We start from the raw sequence: 22,901 nt of genomic DNA, 5'->3' as shown, positions 1-22,901 counted from the left end.
GATCCCAACCACTCCCAATATGATCCTGGTCTCTTCCTCTATGGTCTCAGGCAGTTCCAGTCACTCCCACTAAGGTTCATGTAAGTTCCACTCACACCCAGTATGATTCCAGTCTGATCTCAGTCATTCCTTCTATGGTCTTAGGCAGTTCCAGTCACTCCCAGTATCATTGATTCCACTGTCCTGTTACTGACAAAGATATCAAACAGTACCGATCCCATCCCCCTCCCTTGAGGATGCCCCTTGTCACCAGCCTCCACTCTGCCATTGAGCTGTTGGCTGTGACCTTTTGAGAGTGACCATCCAGCCAATTCCTTATCCACTGAGTGGCCCATCCCTCATATCCATATCTCTCCAGTTTGGAAACCAGGGTGTTGTGCAGACAGTGTCAAATGCTTCGCACAAATCCAAGTGGGTGACATCAGTTGCTCTTCCCCATCCACCCCTGCTGTAACCCTGTTGTGAAAGACACCAAAGTTGTCAGGCTTGATTTGCCCTCAGTGAAGCCATGTTGGCTGTCACCAACCACCTCCTTATTTTCCATGTACCTTAACATGGATTCCAGGAGGATCTGCTCCATGATCTTGCCCAGCACAGAAGTGAGACTGACCAGCCTTGTCCATGATTAAAAATGAAAGGATCCAACTTGGCTTCATGTTGTTCCCAAAACAGGTGGGGTGGACACCAGGGACAATGTCACAGATGCAATCAGATCTTCTCCAGGGCCACTGTGGGGCTCTGGGTGCCTCCAGAGCAGTGGAGGAGCTGGAGACCAAGGGTTTGAAAGACCAAAACTGCCCCCCACTGCTCCCAGGATACCTCAATGCCCTCAAGAATTTGATCTGCATGTTGATCTCCTTCTGTCCATCTTCCTGGAGAAGGAGATACATGCCTAAACTTCCATCCTCTCCACACCCTCTCTACAGGTATTTATGGAATTCATGAGGCCCCACAGTGTCTTTCCATTCCAGCACCCTCAGCCTTCTCCAGTCCCAGTCATCATATTGGTGGCCCTTCCCCATGTCTGGTTTAAAGCTCCCTGAGGCGTCTGGCCACCTTACTGGTGATGACCCAGTTGTTCCAGCTGGTCAGGTGAATCCCACCACCTCCCAACAGACCTTCTCAAAAGTGAATCCATAGTCATGGAAGCCCAAACCTTGAGTACGGCACCAACCAAGTGCTCCAGTCCCTTCATAACCATCCACGGACTCTCTCCAGTATGGCCATGTCTCCCCAGGACTGGGAAATGCTGTTCCTGGATCACACAGGTGAAGAGACCCTGGGGGGAAGGTTGAGCTTCTGGCCCATGGTTAATGTCCCTCCCTTGGTCCAAGGCCACCCCTGGGGTCATCGTTTGGGTAATGTCCCCATGGCCAGCCCTGGGGCCGTTGCTTGAGTAATGTCCCCACAGCCACCCCCAGGGCCATCACTTGGGTAATGTCCCCACAGCCATCCCCAGGACTGTCACTTGGGTAATGTCCTGAAGGCCACCCTCAGGACTATCACTTGAGTAACATCCCCACAGCCACCCCCAGGGCCATCACTTGGGTAGTGTCCCCACGACCACAACTGTTGAGATCAGACGTACTGTTGAGATCAGATGTACCGGATGCTGGCTGTTAGCAGTGATCTGATAACACTCCCCTGAGGAAGAAGGATCTGTCACCCACTTGCGCAACAGCCACAGGAGTTGAGACACCCAAAACACACAAAAGAGCAGTTTGCACCCCAGAGCCCCTCACTCCTCTCTGAAGGCATCTCCTGGACCTCAGCTCGCCATGGCCAGGTACAAGGTGAGAGTGGTCACAGGTGATGTGGCAGAAGCTGGCACCAAGAACTCCATCTCCATCACCTTGGTGGGTAGCCGAGGCGAGAGCCGCAGGACCACTGTCTCCCTCTTGTTCCTGCCGGGACAGGTGGGGATGAGGATACAACGCGTGGCAGAGCTGTCCTGGGGACATGAGAGGTGACATAGGTTGTCCCAGGGACATAAGGGGTGGCACAAGTTGCCCTGGGGACATGAGGGGTTGCACATACTCTTCTGGGAATACAAGGAGATGGTGGAAAGGGGTTTGGGGGAGGATGCTGGGAAAGGGGTCTTGTGGGGATGGGTGGGAAGAAGTCTTGGGAGATGGTGGGAAGGGATCTTTTGAGGGGGGGAATGGAGGAAAGGGGTTCCAGGGGTGTAGAGGAAAAGGATTTGGGGGGGATGGTGGAAGATAAGGATCCTGGAGGGTTGGAAGCAAGGGGATGCTCTGAACCTCTTCTCTGCTGGTGTCCCCTGGTGCCACCCTGGGGCATCTGCCCACTCTTCAGAAGCCATTCCCTCCTCTTCAGGAGAAGAGCCTGTCTGTGGACTGTGGGCAGGACCTGGGCCCTATTGTCCTCATCCGCCTGCACAAGTGGCAGCTCTTCTTGGAGGATGCCTGGTTCTGCAAGGATGTCCGGGTGACAGCCCCTGATGGCACCCTTTACCGCTTCCCCTGCTACCAGTGGTTGGAGGGGGTCACCACGGTGGAGGTGCGGGAGGGCCCAGGTAAGACACGCCTAACCCCCAATCCTCCTCTGACGGCTGGAGGTCCAACCTTGACACCATCTCCTCCTTTCCAGGGAAGAAGCTGGCGGATGATGAGTTGCAGATCCTCAAGGGAACTAGTGGTACGGCAGGAGGCTTTCTGGTGACAGTGGGGACATGGGGACAAGGCCCACTCCCGGGAGTTACCAGATCAGAGCTTCCAGACACTGACTCCCATGAGGCCGATGATGATCATGGCAGCGATGACGGACACAGCCACCAACAGCGGGCTGGAATTCCAGATGGATTCCGGCTCTGGGAAGGGCAGGAATGTGAGGAGGGGGAGGGTTATCACCATCCTACTGCTCCACACTCCCAAATTCCTCCTTCCCAAATGCCCAGTTCCCACATTCCCTGTTCCCATCCTCACCCCAGGCGAAGATCCCGGGCTCCAGCATTCCGGCGTGCTCCACCCGGCACCGGTACTGCTCCCGCTCCCCCGGCAGCGCCTCGATCCTGGTCCAGCTGTGGAAGGTGCCGTCACTGTTGGGAACGATCTCGCCCCACTCCGTCTCCTGATCCCGCAGTTCATCCCCCTTCAGCCAGTTGATCCTGATCATCCCGAGGTAGAATCCGTACGCGTGGCAGGACAACGTCAGGATCCCGTGTTCCTCTTTCCCAGACACATGGACATCGGGGGATCTGGAATGGGATAACGGTGAGATCCATCCATGGAAATCCCATGGGAATGGGACAACGGCGGGATCCATGCATGGAATTTGCATGGGAGTTGGATGACTCAGATTCATCCACGGAATTCCCATGGGAAGTCCCATGTTCCTCAGTTCCACCCTCCCAAATCCCACATTCCCAAATCCCACATTCTCATGGGAATTCTGTCTCCCTCACCTTTGTGCTCCAGCACCTCCCACCCGTATCCGACGAATTTTTGGAGCGCTTCCGGACAGATGTTCTCCAGGTAATGTGTTTTTCTCTCCACCATGATCCCACTGTGTTCCCATTTCCTCTCGGTGATCTGGGTAGCTCCATCGACTGCCACAAAGCTCCTGGATCCCAGCTCAAAGGAGATGAAATCCCGCCCATTGTAGGCTTCCCGACAGGATCCACGGATGCTCCTGTCGGACAGGAGGTCGCAACCATAACACTGCTGCCTTGTGTGGAGACCTGGGGGGTGGGATCAGATCCGTGGAGACACTTGGAGTTGTGTCCTAGCCCCACGGAATCCCATTCCAGCCTATGGAGCCCCAGAGTCCAATCCAGACACGCAGAGCCTCATCCCAGCCCCTTGGAGTCCCATGGATCCCATCCCAGCCTCACAGATCCCATCTCAGCCCCACAGATCCCATCCCATTCCCACACATCCCCCCATTCCCTGGCTCCCCCCAGTCACTCCAGTTGTACCAGCCCCCAACTGTCTCCAGGTTGGCGGCATCAGTGAGCTGATTCCCCTCAGCGATCTGGGTCTGTCCATCCCAATATCCTCTCTTCACTCTGGCTGCCATCCATGGCGTCAGCGGCTCCACCCGGCCCCGCTCGCTGTCGGAGCTGCAGATGGGGATCCCGTACACGTATGCCATGGACAGGTATTGAGGGATCCCTGGGCTGGGCTCTGACACCGTCACATCCAGGTAATGCAGGGAGTGGAGAACTGGGGGGACACGGAGATTTGGGGGGTCCAGAGGGGTCCATGGGTCAAGAAAAGGGGGAACTGGGAGAGCCGAGAAGGGGGTTTGGGGATCCCAAGGAAGATGGTACAGGGGGTGTCAGTGCTGGGGTAAGGGGTGCCAGGGGTCCTATTGCACAGGATTGAGGGTTCAAGGAGGTCCCAGCATCCGGGAAAAGGGGGATACAGGGATTGGAAGAGGAAGAATGGAGGGAGTCCAGGGGGTCCCTCTGCCCAGAAAAGGGTTGAGGAAAGGGGGGTCACGGGGTGGGGAGGTGTGAGATGGCCAGGAATGGGGGTCCAGGGGGTGCCAGGATCAAGGAAAAGGGGGCATCTGGGAGTTGGGAGAGGTGGGATGGCCGAGAAATAGGCTGCAGTGAGGGTCTCAGTGCTGGATAAGGGGTTCAGGAGGGTCACAGTGCCCAGGAATGGAGGTTCAGGGGGTCCTAGGGTCAAGGAAAGGGGGGTGCAGGGGTTGGGAGAGGTGGGATGGGGAGTCGCTGTGCCCAGGAAAGGAGGTGCCAGTGGTTGCCAGTGTTGATGAAAGGGGGCTCTGGGGGCTGGGAAGTGCAGGAATGGGGGTCCAGGAGGTCTCAGGGTCAAGGAAAACGAGGGTCTGGGGTCTGGGAGAGGCAGGATGGCCAGGAAAAGGGGTGTAGGGGGGTGTTGGTGCAGGATAAGGGGATTCGGTTGGGTCCTGGAGCAAAGGATGGAGGTTCAGGGGGATCCCTGTGCCCAGGAATGGATGTTCAGGGGGGTTCCAAATCTCAGAAATGGGAGTTCAAGGCGGTCCCAGTACTAAGGAACTGGGTTCCAGAGCGGTAGCCACGCCTGGGAATTGAGGTTGAAGGGGATTCCCGTGCCCGGAAATGGGTGTTCAGGGGGGTCCATGTGCCCGGGAGGGGGTGTTCAGATGGGTCTCGGTGCCCAGGAATGGAAAACGGGGAGCACCACTGCCAGATAAGGAGGTTTAAGGGACACGCACTCAGACACACTCAGACACACTCAGATACACTCAGACACACTCAAACACGCTGAAACATGCTGAAACATGCTCACACACACTCAGACAAAATAAGACAGGCTCAGATACACTCACACATGCTCAGACACACTCACACATGACTCCAAACGCTCAGACACACTCAGACCCATAAATACACGCTCAGGCACACTCGCACACACCCAGACACATTCACACACAGACGCTCTCACACACCCAGACACACTCAGACCCACTGGCACACACGCAGACAATCTCAAACACACTCGCAACACTCATAGACACTTGAACACACTCGCACTCGCCCACACTCCGACACACTTACACACCCTCAGACGCACTCTGACACACTCAGACACACTGGCACACACTCCGACACACTCAGAGACTCTCAGATACACGCACATGTGCTCAGACACACTCAGACAGAAGTGCAAACACTCAGAAACACTCAGATACACCTGCAAACACTCAGACACACTCAGACACACTCTCACACACTCATACACACTCAAGCACACTCCGACATGCTCAGACACATGAATACATGCTCAGGTGCGCTCAGTCACACACAGAAACACTTGCACACACACAGACACACTCAGACCCACTGGCACACAGCTAGACAAACTCATAGATGCTCACGCGCACTCACACTCACTCCGACACACTCACACACCGTCAGAGGCACTCTGACACACTCAGACACACTGGAACGCACTCTGACACATTCAGAGATGCTCAGATACACGCACACGTGCTCAGACGTACTCAGACAGAAGTGCAAACGCTCAGACACACTCAGACACCCCTGCAAACACTCAGACACACTCAGACACACTCAGACACACTCAAGCACACTCAGACGCACCCGCACACACTCAAACGCACTCCAACACGCTCAGACACACCAATACATGCTCGGGCACGCTCAGTCACACGCAGAAACATTTGCACACACACAGACACACTTAGACACATTCGCACACAGACTCACTGGCACACAGCTAGACAAACTCATAGACACTCGTGCACTCACACACTCTGGCACACTCAGGCACACTCAGAAACACTCAGACACACCCAGATACACTCAGACACACCCAGACTCGCGCAGACAGACAGACTCAAACACGCTCAAACATGCTCCCACACACTCAGACAAAAGAAGACAGGCTCAGATACACTCACACGTGCTCAGACACACTCACACACGACTCCAAACACTCAGACACACTCAGACCCATAAATATACGCTCAGGCACACTCAAATGCACTCACACATGCTCAGACACACCTGTAAACACTGAGACAAAATCAGACCCATAAATACATGCTCAGGCACACTCGCACACACCCAGACACATTCACACACATATTCACACACACTCAGACACGATCTCACACACCCAGACACACTCAGACCAATGGCACACACGCAGACAATCTCAAACACACTCACAACACTCATAGACACTTAAACACACACACGCGCCCACACTCTGACACACACCCCCTCAGACGCACTCTGACACACTCAGACACACTGGCAGACACTCGGACACACTCAGAGACGCTCAGACACACACACACATGCTCAGACACACTCAGACAGAAGTGCAAACACTCAGACACACTCAGACACACTGGAACACTCGGACTCATTCAGACACACTCTCACACATTCAGACACACTCGCACACTAAGACGCACCTGCACACACTCAAACACACTCATACACGCTCAGACACATGAATACATGCTCAGGCATGCTCAGTCACACACAGAAACACTTGCACACACACAGACACACTCAGACACATTCGCACACACTCAGACACACTGGCACACAGCTAGACAAACTCATACACGCTCACGCGCACTCACACACACTCTGGCACACTCAGACACACTCAGACACACCTGCAAACACTCAGACCTACTCATACACGCTCACATGCACTCACACACACTCAGACACGCGCAGACACACTCAAACACGCTGAAACATGCTCACACACACTCAGACAAAAGAAGACAGGCTCAGATACACTCACACATGCTCAGACACACTCACACACGACTCCAAACACTCAGACACACTCAGACCCATAAATACACGCTCAGGCACACTCAGATGCACTCACACATGCTCAGACACACCTGTAAACACTGAGAAACAATCAGACCCATAAATACATGCTCAGGCACGCTCAGGCACACTGAGACACACTTGCACACACCCAGACACATTAAGACCCACTGGCACACATACTCCGACACGCTCTCACACACCCAGACACACTCAGACCCACTGGCACACACGCAGACAATCTCAAACACACTTGCAACACTCATAGACACTTGAACACACTCACACGCACGCGCCCACACTCTGAGACACTCACACACCCTCAGACGCACTCTGACACACTCAGGCACACTGGCACACACTCAGAATCACCTGCAAACACTGACAAAAAATCAGACCCATAAATATATGCTCAGGTACACGCACACATGCTCAGACACACTCAGACACAACTGAAAAAACTCAGACCCACTCAGACACACCTGCAAACAATGAGAAACAATCAGACCCATAAATACATGCTAAGGCATGCTCAGGCACACACAGAAACACTCGCACACACCCAGACACATTCACACACACTCAGACACGCTCTCACACCCCCCACACACTCAGACCCACTGGCACACACGCAGACAATCCCAAACACACTCGCAACACTCATAGACACTTGAACACACTCACACGCACTCGCCCACACCCCGACACACTTACACACCCTCAGACGCACTCTGACACACTCAGACACACTGGCACACACTCCGACACACTCAGAGACTCTCAGATACACGCACACCTGCTCAGACACACTCAGACAGAAGTGCAAACACTCAGACACACTCAGACACACCTGCAAACACTCGGACACACTCAGACACACTCGCACACATTCAGACACACTCGCACACATTCAGACACACTCTCACACACTCAAACACACTCCGACACGCTCAGACACATGAATACATGCTCAGGCACGCTCAGTCACACACAGAAACACTTACACACACACAGACACACTCAGACATTTGCACACACTCAAACACACTAAGACAGGCTCAGACACACTCATACACTCAGACAAACTCGGACACAGTAAGACACACTCAGAGACTCTCAGATACATGCACACATGCTCAGATGCACCCGCACACACTCAAACACACTCCGACACGCTCAGACACATGAATACATGCTCAGGCACGCTCAGTCACACACAGAAACACTTGCACACACACAGACACATTTGCACACACTCAGACACACTCGCACACACTCAAAGACACTAAGACAGACTCAGACACACTCAGACACACTCTGAAACACTCGCACGCTAAAGCACACACTAAGACACACTCAGACACACTCATACACACTCAAGTACACTCAGACGCACACGCACACACTCAAACACACTCCAACATGCTCAGACACATAAATACATGCTCAGGCATGCTCAAGCACACACAGAAACACTTGCACACACACAGACACACTCAGACACATTTGCACACACTCGCACACACTCAAACACTCCTACACACTCAGACACATGAATACATGCTCAGGCACGCTCAGTCACACAAAGAAACACTTGCACATACACAGACACACTCAGACACATTCGCACACACTCAGACACACTCAGATACGCTCAGACACACTCAGAAACACTCAGACACACTCGCACATGCTCAGACACACTCAGATAAACTCTGACACACTCAGGCACAGTCAGGCAAACCCAGACACACCCAGACACACTCACACACAAGCACACACTCTCATACAGACTCACACACACTCATACAGACTCACGCACACTCTGGCACACTCCGACACACTCAGACACACTCGCGCACACTCAGATACACTCGGACACACTCACACACACTCACACACATCCAGAGTCACTCAGTCACACTCAGACACACTCAGATATGCTCAGACACACTCACACACGTCCAGACACACTCAGATACACTCCGACACACTCAGACACTCTCAGGCAGCCCCAGACACACTCAGACACACTCAGACACACTCAGGCAAACTCAGACACACTCAGATGCGCTCAGACACACTCAGAAAAAATCAGACACACAGACACGCTCAGACACACTCAGATACACTCCGACACACTCAGGCAAACCCAGACACACCCAGACACACTCGCACACACTCAGACACACTCGCACACACACACACACTCACACAAATCCAGACATACTCAAACACACTCAGTCATACTCAGACACACTCAGATACGCTCAGACACACTCAGAAACACTCAGACACACTCGCACACACACACACTCACACGCACTCAGGCACACTCAGACATGCGCACACACACACACTCACACACACACACACTCAGTCACACTCAACCACACTCAGATACGCTCAGACACACTCAGAAACACTCAGACACACTCAGACACACTCGCACACACTCAGAAGCACTCAAATACACTCCGGCACACTCAGACACACGCAGGGAAACCCAAACACACCCAGACACACTCACACACACTCACACACACTCATACACACACACACACACATACTCATACACACTCACACACACTCCGACACACTCAGGCACACCCAGACACACTCAGACACACTCGCACACACTCACACACACTCAGGCACACTCAGACACCCTCAGATACGCTCAGGCACACTCAGAAACACTCAGACACACTCGCACATGCTCAGACACACACACACACTCAGATACACTCTGACACATTCAGACACAGTCAGGCAAACCCAGACAAAACCAAGAACACCCGTACAGACCTGAAAACTCTCGAGTATATCCAAGCGCATCCGTGCACAACCAAACTGATGCGAGTACATCAGAGCAAAACCAAGCATACCTGTGCACACCCGAGAACACCGGAGAGAATCCAAATAGTCCCACAAGATCTTGGAGTGAAACACACCTGTAAACCGTCACAAACACATTCGCACATACAGATCCGCACAGCTACACCAAAATAAAACATTCTGTTTATTCTCTCTTATTCTGTGCGAATGTCTGTGTGTGAGTGTGCGAGTGACTTTTTTTTTTCTGGTTGTGTGTGGGTGAAAAATAATGTTCATGGGTATGCCTGGGTGTGCTGGGTTCACGCGAATGCTCAGCTGTGCACGGCTCTGCTTTGGTCTTCCAGTGTGTATTCTGGTGTGCACAAGTGTATTCGCTGGTGAACTAGTGTGTTTGTGTGTTCTGAGGTGTGCTTGGTGAGTTAACTCGGGAGACCACCCGAGAGCACCTGTGGAAATCGGCAGGTTAACTACTGCCCTTCCAAGTTGGAAAGAGAGGTCTGACCCTCTGTCTCTCAACTACCGTTTGTGCACCAATAACGACACTAGCTGTATACGAAGAGTTTTCGAGCCAGGCAGATTCCTTTAAGAACAAAAGGGCCCGGGAAGATAGTGCTCACTGTACCTGTTTTGCTGCGAGTGGAGAAAAAAACTGCCCAGTAGAGACTGACGATAGGGCTTTCTTTCTCGGCTGGAATGGCAGCTGTTTGCAGGTAGGTGCATTGCGAAGCGAGGAGCTCGGCAGGGACCAAAATTCAATGGAAAAAGATTTCTACTAGAAGAAATGTTCTTTCTGTGCAGGTAGTGAGGAAATCTGCGCAGCAACTGCATAGGAGGGATGGAGGGTCAGGGCTTTCTTTCCTTGCTCGAAGAGAACTCGTTCAATTGGAAGCAAGCTGTCCTGAAAGTTGAAGTCCCGGTGTCCAAATTAAATACGGAAACATATTCCTCCCAGATCAAAAAAATCTGGGCAGAGAGAGCATGCCGTGGATGTAGTGCAGAGAGTGGCGCAACAGTAAAGGAGAGATGGAGGGCTCAGGGCTTTCTTTCCTGGCTACCAGGTCAGTTATTCGCTGGCTGCGTGTTCTTCTGTGTGCACGGGGTTGCACAGGTGAGCGCACCTAAAAACACCCTCTACAAACGAGAATACCGTTGTAAACCCGTACAGAACGGAACACACCCAGGTTCAACCAAACGCAACCAATCGCATTCGTGCAAACCCAAGCACACTCAGGCTTACCTGTACACGCACAAGAACACACCCATCAACCACTATGTAAAGGCCAACAGTCCCGTGCACATAGGACAACACCAAAACACAGCTGCACAAGCATAACATACCAAAACACACTCGCAGTCCCCCGGAGGTCCTCGCAAACATCCAAACTCGTACACTCCCGGACACACTAGTATTCAGCCACACACTCTGGCAAATAACCAGGCACATACCAACAAATGCAAATACACAAAAACACAAGCAGACAAAGTCAGAAACACTGAGACGCGTTCACACACAAATGCACATGGAAAGAAAAACCTTAACAAACGCACTTCCATACACACATAGACACACTGAGGAAAAAACGTACACAACTGGGTACACTCGTACACGCTAAAAAAGTAGAAATTAGGGGTCAAAAAAGAGAAACTATTGAAAAACCTCAGGCACACCCGGAAAACTAACAAAAGTTGGCGCAACCGTGAACACACTATGACACACTCAGACACATGACACCCACGAACAAACCCAGAAAATGTTAGAGGCAGACACGCTCACAAACACGCACACATCCTCTCGCACATTATCTGACAACCTTGCTAAAACCAGACACATACAGGGTAAAAAAAGCAGAAATGGTAAAAAAACTCAGAAAAACATAGAAAACTCAGAAGAACTCGACAGTTAAAACACACTGAGATACACTCGCATACATTCACACAAAATCAGACAGGCTCAGGAACACACGACCACAACCAGAGATGCTCAGAAACACTCTCTCATATTTGGCTGAAATTACACACCCTCACACACATTCTCAACAACTCGGACACATCCGCACATATTACAATACAGAAAACACGAACACTTTCTCACGAACTCAATGACACTCGAACACACACACCATTAGACAAACGCTCCCACACTAAATAGGTCTCGGAGTGTTTCCCAATTTTTCTGATTTTTTTCCTGAGTTTTTTTGAACTTCTACGGGAGACGGTATGTCCGATTTTTTATTGAAGACAAGTGTGTGAGAGTGTATGCGATTACCTCTCATTGTGTGTGAAAAGGAGAATGAGTTTCTGCTACTGTGTCTCTCCTCAACAGTTTAGGACGGCGTGTGAAAGTGTATCTTTGTCTGAGTAATTCTGAGCATCTCCGAGTCTTTCTTATTTTGTCTCAATGAGTGCGAAAGTGCGAAACTTACTGCAAAATTATCTCACTGTGCTTGAGTGTGTCTGATTGTTGTAGATATAGCCTAATGGTTTCCCAGGTGTCTAGGGATATCTGATTCTGTGACTGAGTGTTTCTGGGCGTTTCTGTGCATGCGCGTGTGTGAGTCTTTCTGCCTTTGACTGTTTTCGAGTGCTTATGCGTGCTTTCGTCTCTCTGAGTGATTGCAAAATGTTTGATGTTGTTGAAGTATTTCTGAGCCTCTTTGTGTCTGAGATTCTCAGAGCATCTCTGATGGTGTGGGACTGTGTCAGAGTGTTATCAGGTGTGTCTATACTTGTGCGTGCCTGAGTGTGTCTCAGTGTGATATAGGGTGTCTGACTTTTTGCGTGTCAGAGTGTGTCTCTTTACGTTTGTGCTAGTATGTCTGCGTCTGAATGCGTAAGAATATGTGTGAGTGAACATGAGTGTCTCTGAGTGAGTCTACGTGCCAGAGTGTCTGCGTGTTTATATGACCCAGAGAATGCGACTGTGTCTGATTGTGTGTTACTCTGTGAAAGTGTGTCTGGGTTTATCGGAGTGTGTGCGAGACCTTCACTGCATCTGCGTGGGTCTGAATATTTGGGACTGCGTCTGAGTGTGTTTGATTGTGTTCAAGTCTTTGTGTGCCAAGGTGTCTGTGCCTGGCTGTGTGCGAGTGTGTGTGTCTCGGTGTGCCTGAGTGTGCCTGAGCGTGTCTGAGTGTATCTGACTCTGTCTGTGTGTGCCAGTGTTTCTCTGTGTACCTGAGTGAGTGTGAGAACGTATTTAAGTGTCTGAATGTGTCGGAGATTGATTGAATTTGTCTGAGTGTGTTCAAGAGAGTCTCAGTGTGTCCGAATCTGTCTGAATGCGGCTGAGCGTGTGAGCGGGTGTCTGAATCTGTGCAAATATTTCTGTGTGTGTTTCGATGTGTGGGATAGTGCTTGAGTGTGCCTGTGTGTGTTTGAGTGTGTTCAAGTGTGTCTGATTTTGTGAGTGTGTCTGAGCGTATCTCAGTGTCCCAGAGTGTGTCTGACCGTGTCTGATCGTGCCTGTGTGAAGCGAATATGCCTTGGTGTGTGCGAGTCTGCCTAAGTGTGTCTCAGTGTGCGAGTGCGCTTGCTGTTCTGTGTGAGTGTGTGTGAGTGTGTCTGAGAATACCTGTGTGTTTGCGAATGTGTCTAGGTGTGTGGGAGTCTGTCTGAGTGTGCCCGAGTGCGTCTGAGAATATGTGAGTGTTTCTGATTGTGTGAGAGTGTGTCTGAATGTGTGCGAATATTTCTGAGTGTGTCTGGATGTGTGGGAGTGTGTTTGAGTGTGTCTGGGTGTGTCTGGGTGTTTGAGTGTATCTGAGCATCTCTCAGTGTGCCTGAGTGTGCCTGAGAGTGTCTGAGTGTGTCTGGGTGTGTGGAACGGTGCTTGAGGGTGTCTGAGTGTGTTTAAGTGTGTCTGGCTCTGTGGAAGTGTGTCTAAGTGTGTCTGAGCATATCTGAGAGTGAGCGAATGTGTCTGGCAGTGTGCCAGTGTGTCTAAGTTTGCTCAAGTGTGTCTGAGTGTGTGCGATTTTTTCTGAGCCTCTCTCAGTGTGTCTGAGTGTGTCTAAGTGTGTCTGGCTTTGTGAGAGTCTGTCTGAGTGTGTCTGAGAATATCTGTGTGTGTGCAAATATGTCTGGGTGTGTTTGAGTGTGCCTGTGTGTGTCTGAGAGTGTGTGAGTGTTTCTGAGTGTGTGGGTATGTCTGAATGTGTGCGAATGTTTCCGAGTGTGTCTGGATGTGTGGGAGTGTGCTTGAGTGTGTCTGAGTTTTCTGAGTTTACTCAAATGTGTCTGAGTGTGTCCGAGTGTGTCTGAGTGTCTCTCAGTGTGCCTGAGTGTGTCTGAGCATGTGAGAGTGTCTCTGCCTGTGTGGGAGTTTGTCTGAGTGCGTCTGAGCGTATCTGAGTGTGTACGAATGTGTCTGGGTGTGTCTAAGTGTCTGTGAGTGTGTCTGTGCGTGTCTGAGCGTGTGCGAGTGTGTCGGAGTATATCTGAGTGTGTCTGGGTTTGTGCGAGTGTGTCACAGTGTGCGTGAGTGTGCCTGAGCATTTATTTATGGGTCTGATTGTTTGTCAGTGTTTGCAGGTGATTCTGAGTGTTTGCGAGTGTTTCTGCGTGTGCCTGTGTGTGCCTGAGAGTGTGGGAGTGTTTCTGTCATTTTTGACCCTCGGACGCTCACCTTTCTCGTCTCCCATCCGGTTCAGGTAGCCCACGCCACACAAGGCTGGCCATCTTCACGCTCAAAAACGGAAAGCCAAACCCGCAGACCCAAAAATCACATCGCCCGTGCCACGCAGAGTGGCGACCCCCCCTCTCGCTCTTCTGCTCTGTATTCCTCCGATTCTGCTGGGCACCCTGTCTACTGGCCTCTGAACAAAAAAAAAAAAGGGCTCTTCAGCTCCCCTAAGAAGCTCAATGAAAGCTCAATGAACCTTTTCATAGTTCTCAAGGTCAGTCAGGAAAACCAGGTCATCTACATTCTGCATTCATCTTCACGACCAGTCTTCGCCAACGAAGATTTGAGAAAGGCCTCTACCCACTTTTGCTACAAGCGCGGTGGTGATACAGGGCTTTGGAAAGGCGGGTAAGGCCTTTGAGTTTGCGTAATTGATTTTTTTAGGTGAGACTCTATGAGCTGAACTGAGCCTACCCTTTAAACCTAAGGTTCATCTGCTGGAGCCGAGCGAACTTGGACGGTGGTAGCCAGGTCCTCAGGACGTAGGTTTGGTTTGAAGTGATCTTCCCTTAGATGGATGGCCTTACAGGACTGAACGAGCTCCATCTGCAGGGATGTGCAGAGGTATGCTTGATTTTGCTCTGATGTGCTCCCATCAGTTTGGTTGTGCAGGGATGCTCTTGGATATACTTGAGTGTTTTCAGGTCTGCAAGTGTGTTCTTTGTTGTGTTCCAGTGAGCACAGGTGAGAATACCGAAAAACACTACTGCAAGCCTGCCCCCTGAGTGCGTCTGAGAGTGTATGTGTTTCTCAGTGTGTGAGAGTGTGTCCGAATGTGTGTAAATGTTACTGACTCTGTCTGGGTGTGTGGGACTGTGTGCGAGTGTTTCTGACTGTCTCTCAGTGTGCCCGAGTGTGTCAGAGAGTGTCTGAGTGTGTTTAAGTGTCTCTGACTGTTTACGGGTGTGTCTGAGTGTGTCTCAGTGTATCTGAGTGAGCGAATGTGTCTGGGTGTGTAAGGGTGTCTAAGTGTGTCAGGGTGTCTTTGCAGTTGTGTCTGAGCGTGCACAAGTGTGTCTGAGTGTACATGAGTGTGTCTGAGTGTGTCTGAGCGTGTCTGAGTGTGCCAGAGTGTGTGCGAGTGTGTGTGAGTGTGTGTGAGTGTGTATGAGTGTGTGAGTCTGTGTGAGTGTGTGTGAGTGTGTGTAAGTGTGTCTGAGTGTGACAGTGTTCCTGAGTGTGTCAAGATGTGTGTGTGTGTGTGTATGAGTGTGTGAGTGTGTGCGAGTGTGTTTGAGTTTGGGTGTGCCTGAGTGTGTCTCACTGTGTCTGAGTGTGTATGTGCGAGTGTGTCTGAGTGTGTCTGAGTGTGTCAGAGTGTGTCGGAGTGTATCTCAGTGGGTCTGAGTGTGTGCGTGTCTGATTGTTTCTGAGTGTGTCTGAGCATATCTGAGTGTGTCTGAGTGTAACTGACCATGTGTGAGCGTGTGCGAGTGTGTGTGAGTGTGTGCGAGTGTACCTGAGTGTGCCTGAGTGTGTCTGAATGTCTGCATGTGTGTCTGAGTGTTTCTGACTGTGTCTGAGCGTATCTGAGTGTGTCTGAGTGTAACTGAGCATCTGTGAGCGTGTGCAAGTGTGTGTGAGTGTGTGCTACTGTCTGAGTATGCCGGAGTGTATCTGTGTCTGAGCGTGTGCGACGGCGTCTGAGTGTTTCTGAGTGTGTCTGAGAGGATCTGTGTCTGAGTGTGACTGAGTGTGTCTGAGTGTGTCTGGATGTGTGTGAGTGTGTGAGTGGGTGCAAGTGTGTCAGAGTGTGTCTGAGTGTGACTGAGTGTGTTTGAGTGTATCTGAGTGTTTCTGTGTGTGTCTGAGCGTGTGCGAGTGTGTCTGAGTGTGTTTGGGTGTGTCGGAGTGTATCTGAGTGTGTCTGAGCGTGTGCGAGTGTTTCTGAGTGTTTCTGAGTGTCTGTGAGTGTGTGTGAGTATGTCTGTCTGAGAATATCTGTGTGTGTGCTAATGTGTCTGAATGTGCCTGTGTGTCTGAGAGTGTGTGAATGTTTCTGAGTGTGTGAGAGTGTGTCTGAATGTGTGCGACTGTTTCTGATTGTGTCTGGATGTGTGGGAGTGTGGCTGAGTGTGTGTGAGTGTGTCTGAGAGTCTTTGAGAGTGCTGAAGTGTGTCTGAGTGTGTCTGAGCGTCTCTCAGTATGCCTGAGTCTGTCTGAGAGTTTCTGAGTGTGTCTGAGTGTGTCTGGCTCTGTACAAGTGTGTCTGAGCATATCTGAGTGTTAGCGAATGTGTCTGGCAGTGTGCGAGTGTGTCTAAGTGTGTCTGAGTGTGTCTGAATGTGACTGAGTGTGTCTGAGTGTGTCTGGGTTTCCCTGAGTGTGTCTGAGTGTGTCGGAGTGTCCGAGTGTGCTTAAGTGTTTTTGAGTGTATCTGAGTGTGTCTGAGAGTGTCTAAGTGTGCCTGAGTGTGCCTGAGTGTGTGTGAGTGTTTCTAGATGTGTGTGAGTTTGTGTGAGTGTGTGCGAGTGTGTCTGAGTGTATTTGAGTGTGTCTGAGCATGTGCAAGTGTGTCTGAGTGTATCTGAGTGTGTCGGAGTGTCTCTGAGTGTGTCTGAGTGCGATTGAGTGTGTCTGAGTGTGTGTGAGTGCGTGAGAGTGTCTGAGTGCGCCTGAGTGTGTCTGAGTGTGTGCGACTGTTTCTGAGTGTTTGAGAGTTTGTCTGAATGTGTGTGAATGTTTCTGAGTGTGTCTAAATGTGTGGAAGTGTGCTTGAGTGTGCCTGAGTGTGTCTGAGTGTGTTTGAGTGTGCTCAAGTGTGCCTGTGTCTGAGTGTGTCTGGGTGTGTGGGACTGTACTTGAGTGTATCTGAGTGTGTTTAAGTGTGTCTGGCTGTCTGCGAGTGTGTCTGAGTGTGTCTGAGCGTATCTGAGTGTGAGTGAATGTGTCTGGGTGTGCGCAAGTGTGTCTAAGTCTGTCTGAGTGTTCCTGAGTGTGTCTGAGTGTGTCTGAGTGTGTCGGAGTGTATCTGAGTTTATCGGAGTGTGTGGGAGTGTGTGGGAGTGGCTGAGTGTGCCAGAGTGTGCCTGAGTGTGTCTGACTCTGTGTGTGTTTGTGAGTGTGTGCTAGTGTGTCTGAGTGTGTCTGAGCGTATCTGAGCGTATCTGAGTGTGTGTTAATGTGTCTGAGTTTGTCTAAGTGTGTGTGAGTGAGTCTGGGTGTGCCCGAGTGTGTCGGGATGTGTGTGAGTGTGTGTGAGTGTGCGCGAGTTTGTCTGAGTGTGTCTGAGTGTGCCTGAGTGTGCCTGAGCATATATTTATGGGTCTGATTGTTTGTCAGTGTTTGCAGGTGATTCTGAGGGTTTGCGAGTGTGTCTGAGTGTGCCTGAGTGTGTCTGAGCGTGTGTGAGTGTTTCTGAGTGTGTGAGAGTGTGTCTGAATGTGTGCGAAAGTTTCTGAGTGTGTCTGCATTTGTGGGAGTGTGCTTGAGTGTGCCTGAGTGTGTTTAAGTGTGTCTGGCTGTGTGCGAGTGTGTCTGAGTGTGTCTGAGCGTATCTGAGTGTGAGCGAATGTGTCTGGTGTGTGCAAGTGTGTCTAAGTGTGTCTGAGTGTGCCTGAGTGTTTCTGAGTGTGTCTGAGCATGTGCGAGTGTTTCTGAGTGTGCCTGAGTGTGTCTGAGCGTATCTGAGTGTGTCTGAGTGTGTCTGATTGTGTCTGGGTGTGCCTGAGTGTGTCTGAGTGTGTGTGAGTGTGTATGAGTGCGTGTGAGTGTGCCAGAGTGTGTCTGAGTGTGTCTGTGTTTGCATGACTGTGTCTGAGTGTGTCGGAGTATATCTGAGTGTGTCTGGGGTTGTGCGAGTGTGTCTCAGCGTGCGTGAGCGTGCCTGAGCATATATTTATGGGTCTGATTGTTTGTCAGTGTTTGCAGGTGATTCTGAGTGTGTGCGAGTGTGTCTGAGTATGCCTGGGGTTAGGGTTAGGGTTTAGGGTTTAGGGTTAGGGTTAGGGTTAGGGTTAGAGTTAGACGAATCTACCTGAATGTGGGATCTAACAATGTTAGGTTGACCCCAAAGAATATTACTCCAAAGTGGGCTTTAGCTCATGTAGAGTGAAGGGTGTAGCCAGTGAACAGTGGGAATCAATGTGTGAAGCCAGCAAAAATGGCGAATACTGCCCCCATAGATAATACATAGTGGAAATGTGCAACTACGTAGTAGGTGTCGTGCAGGGCGATGTCTAGGGAGGAGTTGGCAAGAACGATGCCTGTTAGTCCACCAATGGTGAAGAGGAAAATAAAACCTAGGGCTCATAGTATGGGTGGGTCTCATTTGATTGTTCCACCGTGTAGGGTTGCTAGTCAGCTGAAGACTTTAATGCCAGTGGGGATTGCAATAATTATGGTGGCGGATGTGAAGTAAGCTCGGGTATCTACGTCCATTCCAACTGTAAATATGTGGTGAGCTCATACGATAAAACCCAAGAAACCAATGGATAATATGGCTCAGACTATGCCTATGTAGCCAAAGGGTTCTTTTTTACCGGCGTAGTAGGCTACAACATGGGAAATAATTCCGAATCCTGGTAGGATAAGGATGTAGACTCCTGGATGGCCAAAAAATCAGAATAAGTGTTGATATAAAATTGGGTCTCCGCCTCCTGCGGGGTCAAAGAATGTAGTGTTTAGGTTTCGATCTGTTAGAAGCATTGTAATGCCAGCAGCGAGGACTGGTAGGGAGAGGAGAAGTAGAACTGCAGTAATTAGGACAGATCAAACGAATAGAGGGGTTTGGTATTGTGAGAGAGCAGGTGGTTTTATATTGATTACTGTGGTGATAAAGTTGATTGCCCCAAGGATGGATGAGACACCTGCCAGGTGAAGGGAGAAGATGGCAAGGTCTACTGATGCACCGGCGTGGGCTAGATTTCCAGCTAGGGGTGGGTATACTATTCATCCTGTTCCGACCCCGGCTTCTACTGTAGAAGATGCTAGAAGAAGTAGGAAGGATGGAGGAAGTAGTCAGAAGCTCATGTTATTTATTCGTGGAAATGCTATGTCGGGGGCACCAATTATTAATGGTACTAATCAGTTACCAAACCCTCCGATTATAATAGGCATTACTATAAAGAAAATTATAACGAAGGCATGTGCGGTGACGATTACATTGTAAATTTGGTCATCGCCTAAAAGGGTGCCTGGCTGTCCTAGTTCTGCTCGAATGAGGAGACTAAGGGCTGTGCCGATTATACCAGCTCATGCGCCAAAAATAAGGTAAAGTGTGCCGATATCTTTGTGGTTAGTGGAAAATAGTCAACGGTTGATGAAAGTCATAGGTAAGATGGCTGAGTGTAGAAGCGTTAGGCTGTAGTCCTTTTTACAGAGGTTTGATTCCTCTTCTTATCGATTCTGTAGTGAAGTTCATGTTGAGTTGCAAGCTCATTGATGTGCATTAAACATGTGCTGGGATCTAGTAGACAGAAGTCTGTTGGTTGGGGCATTTAGCTGTTAACTAAAATTTTATGGGATCAAAGCCCATCTGTCTAGGGGGAGGTTCTAGCTTAATTAAAGCATCTGAGTTGCATTCAGGAGATGCAGGTTAGTATCCTGTGTACCTTAACAGAAACTAAGAGGGATTAGCCCTTGTTTAAGGCTTTGAAGGCCTTCGGTTTAAATAACCTAAGTTTCTAAGGGATTGTGAGTACTATGGGAGATAGTGGTAGGAGTATAATTGATAAGGAGGTAAAGGTTGTGGTTAGGGTGTTAGTTGGTTTGTTAGTTTGTCATTGTTTTATGTAGTTAGTGAAGTTTGGGGGTAGTGTGATGGTTGCACAGTAGGCCAGTCGTAGGTAGAAGAAAAGTCCAAGTAAAGAGAGTAGGGTAATAGCTGTGGCTACTACTGTTAGTTCTTGTTTTGTGAGCTCTTGAATAATTAACCATTTGGGTAGGAATCCCGTTAGGGGAGGAAGACCTGCAAGGGAGAGGAGAGTGAGCATAAGGATTGTGGTTAGTGATGGGATTTTGGTTCATGTGGATATAACAGTGGATAGTTTTAGGGTATTGGTTGTGTTAAGGATGAAGAAGATGGCGGAAGTTGTTACAGTATATAGATAGAACGTAATTAAAGTCAGATTGGGGTTATAGCTGAGAATAATAGTTATTCATCCTAGGTGTGCGATAGATGAGAAAGCTAAAATTTTGCGAGTTTGGGTTTGGTTAAGTCCTATTCAGCCACCTAGGGCTGCGGAAGCAATAGCTATCGAAGATAGGAGAGTTGGGTTGAGTGAGGGGGATGTTAGGTAGAATAGTGTGGTTGGTGGAAATTTTATGACTGTGGCTAGTAGGAGGCATGTTGTTATAGTTGAACCTTGAAGAACTTCTGGAAATCAGAAATGAAATGGGACTAAGCCTAGTTTAATTGAAATTGCAATAGTTAGTAGTATACATGATATGGGGTGGGTTAGTTGGGTGATGTCCCATTGGCCAGAGAATCATGCATTGATCATACTAGAGAATAAAAGTAGCATAGATGCGGCTGCTTGAGTTAGAAAGTATTTAGTAGTGGTTTCAATGGCTCGTGGATGGTGGTTTTTAGAGATTATTGGAAGAATAGCTAAAGTGTTAATTTCTAAGCCGACTCATGCTATTATTCAGTGGTTACTCGAAATTGTGATTGAGGTTCCTAGGAGTAAGCTTATTGTGGAGATTAGTTTAGCTTGGGGATTCATTAGTAAGGGAAGGAGTTAAACCATCATTTTCGGGGTATGGGCCCGATAGCTTAATTAGCTGACCTTACTAGAAAATAATATAGAGGGAGTATAGAGGATTTTGATTCCTTTAGTGTAGGTTCGATTCCTACTTTTCTAAAATTAGGAAATGAGAGGATTGGTATACCTCTATGTTTACTTTATCATAGTAACCCTTTTGGATTCAGGCACATTTCCTTGAGTGTCTTAGGTAGGGGGGTAGGCCTGCATAGGAGATAGGAAGGCTGGTATGCCATAGGCATAAGGCTAATGTTAGGGGTAAGAAGTTTTTTCAAAGCAAATGTATGAGTTGATCATATCGGAATCGAGGGTAAGAGGCGCGGATTCATAAGAATCCTGCGGAAAGGAGGAGGGTTTTTAACGTCGCGACGGAAAGCTCTAGACACCTCAATATGAGAATCCAAGAACTTCCTTTATTATAGATTGACAGTAGCTTAATATACACTCTATAATAGGTTCATGAATATTACAGAAATTAGGCTCATTATTGGTACTCAGTTAGGTGGTGATATCATCTTAACTGCTTTCCATTGTTTACACAGGTGGCTCATTAAGTGCCTTTGTTTTGGTAATGCCTAGCTCCTGTCTTTCAGCTCAATTTAGGATACCCAAGGACACTGCTGCTTTCTCACGGCCCTGCTATCTCTAACTTTCTCATGGGCCTAGTGAAAACTGCATCGTATACTTTAGCAGTAGTCTTATACTTTAGCAGCTCATCCATAGCCTTAGCCATGTTCATATGTCCTCGCATTTCTAACCAATCCTCTACAGGTTTTTGTAGCTAAAGTAGGGGGAATGAGTTCTTGAGGGAGATTAAGTGAGCTGGGGTTTAGGAATAGAATGGTTGTGAGTGCATTTATTAGTATAATATTAGCATATTCGGCAAGAAAAAACAAGGCGAATGGCCCTGCAGCATATTCCACGTTGAACCCTGAGACTAGTTCAGATTCTCCTTCTGTCAGGTCAAATGGAGCGCGGTTTGTTTCGGCAAGAGTGGAGATATATCATATTATTGCTAAGGGCCAGGAGGAGAAAATGAGGTAGAGAGGTTCTTGAGTTGTAGCTAGGGTATTGAGGGTGTAGTTACCACTAAGGATAATTACGGATTGGAGAATAATGGCCAGGGTAACTTCGTAAGAGATAGTTTGTGCGACTGCTCGGAGGGCACCGATTAAGGCATATTTTGAGTTAGAGGTTCACCCTGATCATAGAATTGAGTAGACTGCCAAGCTAGATAGAGCTAGAAGGAAGAGCATGCCAAGGTTTAGGTCAGTAAGGGGAAAGGGTAGGGGAAGTGGTGTTCAGATTGTAATTGCTAGGAGAAGGGCTAAGATAGGAGTAGATATAAATAAGTAAGGGGATGAAGTTGATGGACGAATTGGTT

The 22,901-nt window shown here is 49.4% G+C and overlaps 1 long non-coding RNA gene and 1 pseudogene across 1 annotated transcript; one reads left to right on the top strand and one right to left on the bottom strand.

Annotated features, from left to right (window-relative positions):
- Positions 1 to 1,768: 1,768 nt before the first annotated feature.
- On the bottom strand, positions 1,769 to 14,772 carry LOC127462907 (class I histocompatibility antigen, F10 alpha chain-like; annotated as a pseudogene).
- Positions 14,773 to 21,393: 6,621 nt separating this feature from the next.
- On the top strand, positions 21,394 to 22,388 carry LOC127462903 (uncharacterized). Its single transcript, XR_007900592.1, has 2 exons — positions 21,394 to 21,870; positions 22,289 to 22,388. It is a non-coding gene; the product is annotated as an uncharacterized LOC127462903 (long non-coding RNA).
- Positions 22,389 to 22,901: the final 513 nt, after the last annotated feature.

The sequence above is a fragment of the Manacus candei genome, unplaced genomic scaffold, assembly GCF_025592945.1.
Source record: "Manacus candei isolate 608988 ecotype Guabito, Panama unplaced genomic scaffold, ASM2559294v1 h1tg000143l, whole genome shotgun sequence".
Lineage (NCBI taxonomy): Eukaryota > Metazoa > Chordata > Aves > Passeriformes > Pipridae > Manacus > Manacus candei.
The sequence above is the reverse complement of the archived record's forward strand: the minus strand, read 5'-3'. Positions and strand labels throughout refer to the sequence as shown.